This window comes from Rhincodon typus, unplaced genomic scaffold (genome assembly GCF_021869965.1).
Source record: "Rhincodon typus isolate 14 unplaced genomic scaffold, sRhiTyp1.1 hic_rhity00003752, whole genome shotgun sequence".
Taxonomy (NCBI): Eukaryota; Metazoa; Chordata; class Chondrichthyes; order Orectolobiformes; family Rhincodontidae; genus Rhincodon; species Rhincodon typus.
The window spans coordinates 1-9,884 of NW_025969390.1; the positions used below are offsets into that span (position 1 = coordinate 1).

The 9,884-nt window shown below is 41.7% G+C and overlaps 1 long non-coding RNA gene across 1 annotated transcript in view; it reads left to right on the plus strand.

The window, feature by feature from the left end:
* Positions 1–491: 491 nt before the first annotated feature.
* Positions 492–9,884, plus strand: part of LOC125481831 — an 11,325-nt gene continuing 1,932 nt past the window's right edge. The window contains exons 1-2 of the long non-coding RNA XR_007261467.1: positions 492–586; positions 8,502–8,544. This is a non-coding gene — a long non-coding RNA (uncharacterized LOC125481831). The remainder of the gene's footprint in view (positions 587–8,501; positions 8,545–9,884) is intronic.

The window sequence follows — 9,884 nt, forward strand, 5'->3', positions numbered from 1 at the left end:
CTCGTCCCTGCCTCCCTAACCTGTTCTTCCTCCCACCTATCCCCTCCTCCCACCTCAAGCCGCACCTCCATCTCCTACCGACCAACCTCATCCCGCCCCCTTGACCTGTCCGTCCTCCCTGGACTGACCTATCCCCTTCCTAACTCCCTACCTACACTCACCTTTCCTGGCCCCATCCCCGCCTCTTCGACCTGTTTGTTTCCTCTCCACCTATCCTCTCCTCTATCCCTCTTCTATCCGCCTCCCACTCTCTCCCTATTTATTTCAAAACTCCCTTCCCCTCCCCCTTTTCTGATGAAGGGTCTAGGCCCGAAACGTCAGCCTCTCTGCTCCTATGATGCTGCTTGGCCTGCTGTGTTCATCCAGCCCTGCACCTTGTTGTCTCGGATTCTCCAGCATCTGCAGTTCCTACTATCTCAGCTTTGAACTCTGTTGCCAATGTGATTCCTCCGCGCCGAGAGTGGCGCTGTGACAGGTAGTGGTGCGTGAGGGCAGACGGGAAAGTCTTGGCCGTGTTGCTGGGGGGGGGAAATCATCTGCAGATCAGAGAAGGTATGAGGAGCTGGGTCTTCTCCGCTCAGTTGAGGTGGGTGCTTGGGATTTGTGAAAGGTCTGCGTACCTCCCCAAGGGTGTAGTACACTCGGTGGGCCGCTGCAACCCCTGGCGAGTGCGCCCCGCAGGTTGCATCAAGTAACTCGAAAGCAGTGAGAGCTTCTCATTTGTAACATTGGGTCTAATGTGAGCCATTGCAATCATGTTGATGTGATCCTCTTGCTTTGCATGTGTCTTTTTGGCGTTGGCGTGGTCAAAAAAAGTTATTTATTCGTAATGTATAGGCATAAGCTTTTCTGCATTTAAAACCCATTTCCTCCAGTGGTCGACAGACTGTTTAAACGTCGGTACGTTTCCGCAGTAACTCTTGTGACTCCCAGAAACTTCTTCCCGGTTCTCAGGGCTTCCTCCAGATCCCAACACAGTTTGGCATCCTTTGCTGCTCTCGGATCACCGTGCACTTGTCCTTGCTCTATTCTACACACTCACTAGCTATTGGTATAAGAATATCTCACCCCTCCCCCACCCCCATTCCTCATTGCAGATGTACAGTTTGTAGGAAACTGCAAGTAGTAAGACATTGAAACATACGCAGTTCTGAAGAAGAATCATAGACTCGAAACGTTGACTCTGTCTTTCTCTTCACAAGCTGTCGGACCTGCTCAATTTCTCCAGTGTTCGCTGTATTTGTTTCAGATTGCCAGTATCCCAAAAGTATCCAGCAAAGAATTTTGCTTTTGTAATAAAACAGTGCTAACTGCTCCCATAATATTGTCAATAAATTAATTGGACAGTCACTGTTAATGGTTTTGTACAGTATTTGGGTATTTTCAGGGAACACCAAGTCGTACATAAAATATTACAAAAAATATTTTACTATGTTTATCTGATTAATGAGGTGAAAATGCTACTGTGATTAACAATGCAAGCGCCTTATGCTCACTTAGCACCACTAACGGAAAATGACTCAAAGCTTGCAGTAGAGGGAGAAAAGAAGCTGAGTTCTTACCTGAGAATTGGGAAGTGATTGAAAACTTGCTTGGAAAAATGGGTTTTCAGAATATTTAATTTGGGAGGAAGATGAAGAGTCTTAGGTAATTCTAAAGAGAAGGCACGTGATAGTTTCAAGGTTCACTGTGTTGGATGATAGTGAGCCATATTTTAATCTTGCATCTGTAACAGTTAATGTGCTGTTGGCACATTTTTGTCGAACTTTTTGTGAACTTTATCCTGTTCAAATTTCTGTGCATTTTGGCTAATTTAACTTTGTCTTTTGTATGTTTTGGGCATATAACCATCATTGGCAATGCTGCAGTTGTTGCCCATTTCATGTCATGTTGAAAAGATGGTAGTGAGGCTTCTTGATCTGTTGCTATTTCCATAATATTGCTAATACGATGCTGGTATGAGAAATAAGGATTTGATTTAGCATTCCAGAATGAATGTTATTTATGCAAGTCATGATGGTGGGTGACTTCAAGGAGAACCTGAAGGTGATGGTGTTCTTGTGACGTTGCACCTCTCAGCCTATTGTAGTTACATAATTTGGCCACTTGACAACTTTCTACCCAGGGTTGTGAACAACTTCATGGACTATTTTTGGATAATTTTAAACAGCCCTACCCTATTTTGCATTTAATGCTCCACTGTTTAAACTGTTGTTATTTGCCCACTATAAAAGATGGCTAGTATGAAGTTTGCTAGGCCTTATGGTGAGCTCTCAAGATAATATCAGTGCCTTTACTTTCAATAAGTGTAAGATATATTGCCAAACTCTCTGGACAAAGTTAGTTTAGCCAAAATGTGTAGAAATTTGTAACAAGAAAAAATTGACAAACATGTTGGAAGAAATGGGGTAACAGTTTGTTAACTGTTGCAGATGTGAAGCATGTACAGATGCATGATTAAAATAATAGTGTATGTTAAAATACATACATAAAATCCAGTGGCCCAGCTAATCCTCCGGGCACCTGGGTTCGGGATTCATACTGGCTGGTTGAATTAAAATTCGATGAATACATCTGAAATGTAAAGCTAATCTCAGTTTAATGGGCACCATTACTATATTTGAAATTTGAGAGTGCGCATCTGGTCCCAAATATCTTTGAGGGAAGGAAGTTTAGCTTAGATGCGATTATACTATGGATCTAACATATATGGCGCATAAACAACATGGAAAAGGTAGCCCGATCATGACTAACAAGGGAAATTATGGAGAGTAGGGATTCAAGGAAGGAGCATACAAATTGGCCAAAAATAGCAAAGGCCCCGAGGATTGAGAGCAGTTTGGATTTTAGTAAATGAGGGCGAAAGGATTGATTGGGGGTGGGAGGGGTGGTGGCGCGGAAATATAGTACAAGAGTAAGCTTACGGGAACATAGAAACTGATTGTAAAAGTTTCTACAGGTATCTGAAGTGAAAAAGATTGGCTAAGACAAATGTAGGTCTGTTATAGTCAGAAAAAGAAGAACTTATAATGGGGAGCAAATAGATGACAAACCAATTAAATTCATACTTTGGTTCTGTCTTCACAAAAGAGGACACAATGTCCCAGAAATATTGGGAACTCGGTCTAGTGAGAGGGAGAAACTGAAGGAAATCACTGTTAGTAGGGAACTGATGTTGGAAAAGTTGATGGGGTTAGAGGCCGACAAGTCCTCAGTGCCCAATAATCTACTTCCCAGAGTTCTTAAGGAAGTGGCCATAGAAATTGTGGATGCATTGATGGTCATCTTTTAAGTTGATATAGACTCTGGAACAGTACTTTGGATTGGAGGCTAGCAAATGTAAGCCCACTATTTGGAAAAAAGAGGTAGAGAAAATGGGAAATTATAGACCAGTTACTGTGATGTCAGTAGTGGGGAAAATGCTTACGTCCATTATAAAACATTTGAAAGCATGGAGAACAGTAGCAGGATCAGACAGAGTCAGCATGGATTTTTGAAAGGGAAATCATGCTTGACAAATCTACTGGAAATTTTTGAGGATGTAACTCGTAGAATTGATGAGGGTGAACTGGTGGATTTGATTTACCTGGGCTTCCAGAAAGCTTTTGATATGGTCGAGCAAACGAGACTAGCATGTAAAATTAAAGATTGGGGTGCTATACAGGCATGGATAAAGAACTACTAGGCAGACAGGAAACAAAGAGTAGGAATGAAACAATATTTTTCTGAGTTGCAGGCAGTACTGAGCAGGGTACTGCAGGATTTGGTATTTGGACCCCAGCTACTCACCACGTATATAGATCAAGAACTGAAATAGAATATTGCCATTTGCAAATGACACAATGCTGGGTGGGCAAGTAAGCTGTGATAAGTTTTTCAGAGATGCTTCGGTGTGAGTTGGACAAATTGAGTGAGTCGGCAAAGGCATGGCAGATGTGGAAAAATGTGAGGTTATCCACTTCGGTAGCAAAAACAGGAAGGCAAATTATTATTTGATTGGCAGTGGATTGGGCAGGGTGGATGTGCAACAAGAGACAGTGAGCATGCAGGTGCAGCAAGTGGTGAAGAAGGCACATGATATATTGGCCTTCAAAGCAAGAGGATTTGAGTACAGGACTAGACAAGGTAAATGCAGGAAGGATGTTCCCAATGACTGGGAGTCTATAATCAGGGGTTACACCCTAATGATTTCCCTACCCCTAGACTGGGGGACCCTAGTTCAAGTCCCCCCTGCTCCAGAGGTGTGTAATAACATCTCTGAGCAGGTTGGTTAGGAAAATGCATTAATAATAAAAAATTAGAACCTAAAGATACAGGGTAGGCCATTTCAGGCTGAAATGAGGAGAAATGTCTTCACTGAGAGACTTGTGAACCCATGGAGTTCTCTACCCTAGAAGGCGGTTTAGGCCAAAACATTTAATGTTTTCGTGGAGTTAGACATAGCTCCTAGAGCTAAAGGGATCAAAGGGAATGGGGGAAAAAGCATTTTTAGTCCAATGACTCTTATTCAAAAGTGATAATAGTTAGAAAAAGGTGGTATTTATGCTGAACTCAGGGTGTGGGTGTGGGGTGGGGAAAGGAGCACTGCAGCAGACCCAAGACAGAAACATTAGCCAAGAAACATGGTGGTACGTTCAAGTGGCAGGCAGCTGGAAGCTTGGAGTCATTTTTGTGGACAGAGTGTAGACATTCCGCAAAGCTGTATTTTGTCTCCCCGGTGTAGATGAGCTCATAGTTTGGTCTCCAGCAAGACTCCAGTGCCTCTAGTCCTCCAGCTGGGCTCAGTGCAAGCTGGAGGAACAGAATCTCATTTTCCACTAGGGGACCCTGCAGCCTTCAGGACTTAATGTCAAGTCAATAATTTTAGAACCCGAGCTCCACCTTCAATGTCCATTACCCACCCTCACATTCAGACCCCATCATGACATGGACTGCTTTTAGCCCTGCTAATCCATTTTCACCACCTTATCGTCCCCAGCGTCAGCTTTTCTTTCTACTGAGCATACTATCATCCATCTCTTTGTCTCCTTAACTGTTGTTCTCTCTTTCTGTGGGCTCCATCTTCCCCTACTTGCTCACTCCCTTCCTATCCCTTGTCTTCAGCATACACTCCACCTTTTCCTAGCCAATATCAGTTCTGAAGAAAGATCACTGGACTCAAAATGTTAACTCTGCTTTCTGCAGATGCTGCCTGACTCGCTGAGTTTCTCCAGCAATTTTTGTTTTTGTTTCAGATTTCCAGCACTTGCAGTTTTCTGTTTTATTTTAAGGTTTTGGGGTTTTGTTAGGATAAATGTGGAGAAAATGTCTCTTCTGGTGGGTGAATCAAGAACTAGGGGTCAAAACATTAGGGGTTGCCGTTTAATACTGAGATGAGGCAAAGATTTTTCTTTCCTCAAAGGGAGGCACTTTTCAACTGTCTTCCTGACAAGCTTGTGGGAGCAGAGTCCTTGAATATTTTTAAGAGAGGTAGATAGATTCTAGCAAGAAGGTGAAAGGTTATCAGAGGTAGGTAAGAATGTGGGTTTGAGGTTGCATTCAGATTAGCTATGATCTTATTGAATGGTGGAGCAAGCTTGAGAAGCCAAAAGGCCTACTCTTTCCTTGTTCATATAGTGTCACTTGTGGCTCAATGATGTCACTCTCACTGGAATCAGAGTCTGGAGGTTCACGTCATACTGTTGAAACCCGAGTACAAAATCTAGATTGACAATGTATTGTCGTGAAGGAATGCTGCAACTATGGGATTTGTCATCTTTCACACAAGATGTTAAGTAAAAGGCCTCGTGCCTCCTCAGGTGGACACAAAAATCCATTGGTAGTATTTGAAGAACATCAGGGGAATTCTGTCCCATGAAATTGTTGGTATTTATCTCTCAGCCAAACAGATTATCTGATCATTATCACATTGCTGTTTGTGGGGTCTTGCAGTGCAGAGTGGTTGCCATGTTTGGTCAACTGAAACAGTGACTATGCTTCAGTATTTAATTGGCTGTAGTGTGCTTTGGGACTTTCTATAATAATGCTAGGTCCTGTATAAATGCTAGTTTTTTTTGTTAACATCAGGGAACATCTGCTTTTTTTAAAGATTGGATATAAATGCGAGCCTGAGGTCAATATATAAGTGTCCCCTACATTGTCTCCGATGTTGTTTTAAGGTATTGGTTCTGAAAGGGTGAATGTTCGTGCTGTACCCATTCTACTGATGCCACACAATCTAGGAACTAAGGAATCGTAGAAGTTACTCTGCAACACAAGGAGCATATGATCATTGAAAATACATACGTAGTTTGCAATTAACACTCCTCAATTTTGAGTCAGCATACATGTTTGGACCTCCCCTTCCATAAGAAGTCTGATGCTCCACAGTTGCTGAGCCACTAGTCTAACAATAAACTATAGTCAGCCACTGTTCAGAGAGCAATCAGGGGACGATTTCATTGGGTTTTCGAGATTCATGGCAAAACCCAAACAGAAGAATCTGTTGAAGCTACATATGATGTTGTAAAAGGGATATTTCAGAAGACCAAGAACTGATGGTGGCCAGTAAACCCAAGAAAGACTCGGCCGAACAAGAACAAAAGTATAGAATTGAAGAATAACCAGACCAAACGTCCAGTGATTTGGCTGAGAACACATACTTTAAGCAACAAAAACAATTTGAAATCAGACAATTTATTACTGTACGGCAGAAAACCAGTTATTCCAGGTTCCCTTCTGTAAGATGTAATGGAATGGATACACAGGAAACTCATAGGCATTGCCAGGTGCACAGTCAAGGCTCAGATCTCCTGCCTCATTGTTAAATTTGCAATTGTACCGAATCACCAAATTTGGATAATTACCTGAAGGCAAATCAGGAACTAAAACTTTACAATGTTTGTGCAAAGAAGCAAATACTCAAGAAATATGAGCAGTTCAAACCTCGAGTTCATTTAGGAAGCGCTAGTTAAAGTTGTTGGATGAACAAACTGATGCGACAGAACAGTGAATGCCAGTGACAGTGTTCAGTGAACAGCAGTCTTCCACTAACACAACTGAATCTGAAAAAGTCTACTTCACCAGTCAACCAACATAAAGGGTGACTGGAAATGCCCAGCCAAAGTAACAACTTGAGGGAGATAAACTGCATATAACTCCAGGGGAGCCAGACCAACGTCCGCGGATGCAGGACGCTGTCAAGAAGTAGAAATTATCAAGTTATGCATCCAGGATAGTGAGCAAAAAGTACTTTTTCTAACTAAGTGGAAAGTAACTGTTCTGAAAATGCAGGATACTAAAAGGAAGAAAATATTTGTTTCAAAAGAGCTTCTGATTTTCATGATGTGCATTCACAAGATTAAAGGTATTTCAGATAATGTTAAGAGACAAATACCCAAGTTAACAGAGTTGAATTTCTCTGAAGGAAATTCAGGAGATTAAATAAAGGTCCTTTAAACAACATAGTGGACCAACAACAATGTCTGTAACAAACAATGTCCTCTGCAAATGATTTCAGTGAGATAAAAGATCTTCGAGTGGAGAAATGATCCATAGATAGAATCCAGGTCAACAGTCCTGATGCAGATGACCTTCCGTTCTTACAAGTCTGAAGAGAGTGTGTTCTGTGAAAAATGTGAAGTGTTCAGACTACCAGTATTCATGAAATCAGATACTTGAAGAGTGGCAAAGTGTCACAGTGCTTAGTGCTGCTGTTTCACAGTGCCAGGGAAGCGAGTTCAATTCCAGCCTTGGGTGACTGTGTGGAGTTTGCATGTTCTCTGTGTCTTTTGTGGGTTTCCGTTGGGTGCTCTGGTTTCATTCCACAGTCCGAAGATGTGAAGGTTACGTGGATTGGTCATGCTAAATTGCCCTATAGTGTGCAGGGTAGGTGGATTAGCCACGGGAAAAGGAGTCGTATGTGAGTTTTCAGAGGGAGTGGATGTATTATGTTCTGGCTTCCAAAAGCTCTAATCATTTTGCCTGATCAAATTACTTATTGCTATTGTGCAGTAAACCTTTTCTATTTTAAAAAAATGCCACTTTTGTAGATGCTCTATGAAGGTGTATTCTCTTCCACTAATTAATAATTGGCACATGCCAACTCCACCACGAAGGAGGATTGATTGATGGCGGTAAACTGTCCCATACAACCCTTACCCAGTGGCACATACTGGTAAAGGTGCCAAATACCACAAGGTACCAGAAGAGTAAGAAATAGGGAGGCACACAGACATTTGTTATAGTCCATGACCACCTATAAGCTCATAAGAACATTTAGAACAGGAGAGAAGCAGGAGTAGGCTATTAAGCTTCTTAGGCTCATTCCATCATTGAATTAAACCGCAACTGATTTCCATCTCAGTCTGTATACTGCCACCACTGCCCTCTCTCCCAGCTCTGGATATATTTGCTAACAAAAATCTATCCATCTGAGTCTTGAACTCTTCAGTTGTCAACTGGTAAATAATCTGAAAGTCTGACTCCATCATTAATTGCTGTTATTTTGTTCTTTACTTTAGGCTGAGGGCTCTTTCGAGATTACAGATTGTACAGAAACATCTGGTAAGTGTGCACTGATGTTTGTCACTTCATCGTCCTGGGTTTGTATTACAATGTTTTAAAAATTAAAATGGTAATTAAAAAGAGTAGATTTAAGAATAGTCTCCAAATTGATTTAGCTACAAGGGTGCCTACAGTTATTCTCATCCCTTATCCTTGAGCAGCATATATTCAAAAGCTACAATCGCTCAAACTATACAGGTGAAATGACAGCAGTCCATTGGTTACAGAGGCATGGATGTGTTAGTACAAGAGGTACAAGTCTATGTTTCTTTTCTGTGCTGCAGTTATGTACAAGTTTTAAGCGATTATTTAGAATAGAAGATTTATGTTTTAAGAAACGTTTTTTTCAAACAAAAGTAAACATTCTGTAAGGTTAAAACAGTGGAGCTGGAGGAACACAGCAGGCCAGTCAGCATCAGAGGAGCAGGAAAGTTGATGTTTCGGGTCAGGACCCTGCTTCAGAAATGGAGCGGGGGAAGGGAGCTCAGAAATAAATAGACAGAGGAGGGGTGGGGCTGGGGAAGGTAGGTGGGATGGTGATAGGTAAGTACAGGTAGGGAGTTGGTGGGGTTTGGTCAGTGGTGTGGGAGGGCTGGATGCTGTCTGGACTGCCGTGTTCCTCCAGCTCCACACTGTTATCTCTGACTCCAGCATCTGCAGTTCTGTAAACATAGCTGTTATTAGCGAAAAGAATTGGTTGTATTTGCATGATGATGCACCAGGGGGAGCACAGAGCAAATGAAAATTCCAACCAATGAATTTACTTCAGTTTGTTTATTTTAGTATTAAAAGTTATGGAAAAATGAAGTTTTCAGATAAGTGGAAACTGCAACATTACATCAGCTTTCAGTTACTCCAAAGCTCTGTCATCATTCATCGTTTGCTTTGTTCTCCTGCAATCCATCTGCACCCATAATAATACATTGTTTTGCAGTTAATCTCATTATTTCTGTAAGTGCTATATTTACCTTGTAAACTACATTCCTCTTTTCAGTCCAGCTGTTCCCAGTATCATATTACTCAATTACTGTTGCCCATGAGCTTTCTTCCAGTTTTGGAGAGTTGTTTCTGCCAGAAATAAGAACAATATTAGCTTCACATTCTCCTTGTGGAATATTACTGATCAAATTCCCAAGACCATCTGAGGGCAAATATGCTATAATTCTTAAACTGATTGTCTAAGGTACCTTTTATCCATTATTACATGTGGACTAATAAACCATGTAAGTAGAATAATAAAATTAACAACAGAAACAAAGTTGCTGGAAAAGCTCAGCAGGTTTGGCAGCACCTGTGGAGGAGAAAACAGAGTTAACGTTTCGGGTCCGGTGACCCTGCCT